This window comes from Solanum tuberosum, unplaced genomic scaffold (genome assembly GCF_000226075.1).
Source record: "Solanum tuberosum cultivar DM 1-3 516 R44 unplaced genomic scaffold, SolTub_3.0 scf00237, whole genome shotgun sequence".
Lineage (NCBI taxonomy): Eukaryota > Viridiplantae > Streptophyta > Magnoliopsida > Solanales > Solanaceae > Solanum > Solanum tuberosum.
The window spans coordinates 783,155-786,162 of NW_006239161.1; positions in this window are offsets into that span (position 1 = coordinate 783,155).

The following is a 3,008-nucleotide window of genomic DNA, read 5'->3' on the forward strand; positions in this document are numbered from 1 at the left end:
CTGAAGTTTCCAAAAAAAAAAAACCAACACCTAACCGAAACACCGAAGAACCGTCACTTTTGGTTTTTTAGTTTTCTGGTACTTTTGTCCACCCCTACGTCGCAGTGACTCAAACAATTAATTTTAAAGAATAGAGAATTTTTAAAGGGAGTAAAAGGGAGTCACCACCTAATTTTACGAAAACTAGGAAACTAAATAATTAATTAACTTAAAAGAATATCTACAAAGGCAATAGATTCTAGGTAATGGTTTAAGTTATTATGAATATCACGCCCCAAAGCTACCCCTATGACGCGAACACGGGACCTAGGATCACGAGTGACCCCAAGCTAACCCTGCTAGCATATCGTAAGCATACTAAATAAACTGAAGTAAGGAAATACTATACGGAAGCTAAATCATAAGATAAACTTCAATGGTGGGGAATGCCCATAAACTATCTAAATATATAAAACTTAGAGTTTAACAACAACTGAAAGGTCAAACTCAAATGCTAAAGTTGAATCTAACTATGTCTGAAAATAGCTCTAACTGACTAGAAATGTTGGGATATGCCCCAACTTAATCTAACAAAAACTGAAACTAAGACTAAAAACAAAGGAAACATGTCTGTCGTCCTCGGAGAATAAGGACTCACTACTGATGCTGCCGAGTTGAAGATCGGGAACCAATCTATGCCTGATCTGAGTGCTCAGGACCTGAACCTACATCACGAGAAGATGTAGCGCACAGTATGAGTCAGTACTTGAAACGTACTGAGCCTACATGATAGAATAAAGCAGAAAAATGAACATAACTAAACCAAAGCATATATGTGAGCAATGATAAGAGATAAGCATGATACTATACTGAGAATACTAAACATTAACTAACTGAATACAATGACCAAGTTTATAACATGCTGAGACTGAGATCCGACTATAACTTATAATATGGTTGATGCAACAGAATTTGACTGTAAGAGAGTGACTAATAACCGACATAATGTGGAGTCCAATGTATACGCCTTATCGAGAGGACCCAATATACACTGCCGGAGGTATAAAGGCATGACTGGCATGATCACTAAAATGTAATGCCCATAGAGGGGACTGATAAACCTACTGGGCACGTAGTTCTAGGACTATTCAGTATGTCGAACCCTAGTCCACTAGGTATTAAGCTACTCCCAATTAGAATGAATATAAGCAATTTTATGGCTGAAATGTGAAGTACTGGATAGCTCAATTACTAACATGCAACCTCTGAGAATGCAACAATTATGACTGATAATGTGACATTCATAAATTGAAGCAAATATAGGTGAAAATCATTGGCCTAGCATATCTAATTCATGAACTAAAAGAACGACATAGCTAGGCTTGTGAATTTATGAAAGAATCTACACAAAACGATACAAAAATCATGAATCTGATTTGGAACATTCTAACAGCTAAAAGCCAACAATTTCTAACATTCAAGAAACCCTAGGTCTAGATAATAGTAAGGGAATAAAGATTCTAATTGAAATCTAAGGACCTAATGGGTGAAAGGAACCCACTAGTGAAATCCAACATACCTGGTGACGAAATTCACGAAGAAATCTTTCAATTACGGGGCTGGAACTGATGAAAACTCGTTGCGTTCTTGTACTAGGGATGCTCGACTTTCTCCTCTATTTGATCAAAGTTTGATGAATTTTTTTGGTGAATAATTGATTATGTTAGGTTTTAATTAGTTTATTGGGCTAAAACTAACCAAAACTACATAGTTTAGGGGTTAAATGACGTAGTTTAAGGGTCAAATTCATCAGGAAAAGACAAAATGACCCTTAACTTAAAATCTTCTGAAGCCACCTACAAACTGATCGACGGTATGTCGACTGACGGATTGGACTAACGGGCCGTCGATTGGGTCCGTAGGTCGAGTCTGCCCGACAAGGATTCACTAAAACGAGCATAACTTTTTACTCGGAGGTCGGAATTTAGCAAACTCGGTGGAGTTGGAAAGATAATTCAATTATCTATCATACCATAGGTAATGGGACACACAATTCCTTTTGTGCTAAAAGTTATGACCATCTGAAGTTGACCCATCAATAATTTTCAGCTAACTAGCTGCTGACCCTCATCTACGGTCAGACCTATGGACCGTGGATCAAATGACGGTCCGTGCTGGTCGACCGTAGTTTGTGTCAGAGGTTGGGTAAGGGAAGTCGCGATCCACGGACATAGACCACGGATCGTGGTCTGATCTACGGACCGTGGGTCTGTCCGTGAGTCGGGACTTGGTCAATTTTCTGAGCTTGGCTGGGGAGGGGTTGCAGTGGTGAACCACGGACCACCAGCACGGGCGGTGGTCTGTCCTACGGTCCGTGGATGGAAACCGTGGGTTGCACCTGCAACTTCTCAAAATCTGCATTTTTGGTCTTTTTCGAATACGAGGCGTTACATACATGATGAATATGCTTATGTCTTATGTTTTTATACTAAAGTTCATAATGTTTTTCAAACTTGACATATAGCATGGTTTTCATCCAAAATGTCCTTTTTAGCATGATTTTTACATGGCTATCATACTTTGTACATTTTTGTGCTAACCCATATTTCTTCTTCATTTTTACAAAGTGTAGGTTCCGGATCTTAAGGTGATTTTTAAGGTTCAAGGCTTGGATTGACTATTCTCTAAGCTTGTGGTGAGTCCTCAAGATTCGAGGACATATGTGAGTCTTTAGTAGTTTCTTTCATGTCATTTTACATTTCAGCCTATGTTGAAGGGCTGTGACCCTATTTTTTATTCAAAGTTGTATTAGATGGCCATGTGAGACAAAGTTAGATTTTCGTTGTTTTTAAATAAAGACTTCAATTGTATGGATAAATGCTTTTTAAATTCTGTACCATTTTCTTATGTCTTATGTTATGAATGCTTGAGGCTTGTATGAGGCTTTTCAGAGTCTTGTATGCCGTGTTACGTCCGGGGTATAGGCTCTGGTCGTAATAGTACCGGGTCAAGGAGACCTCAAATCCATG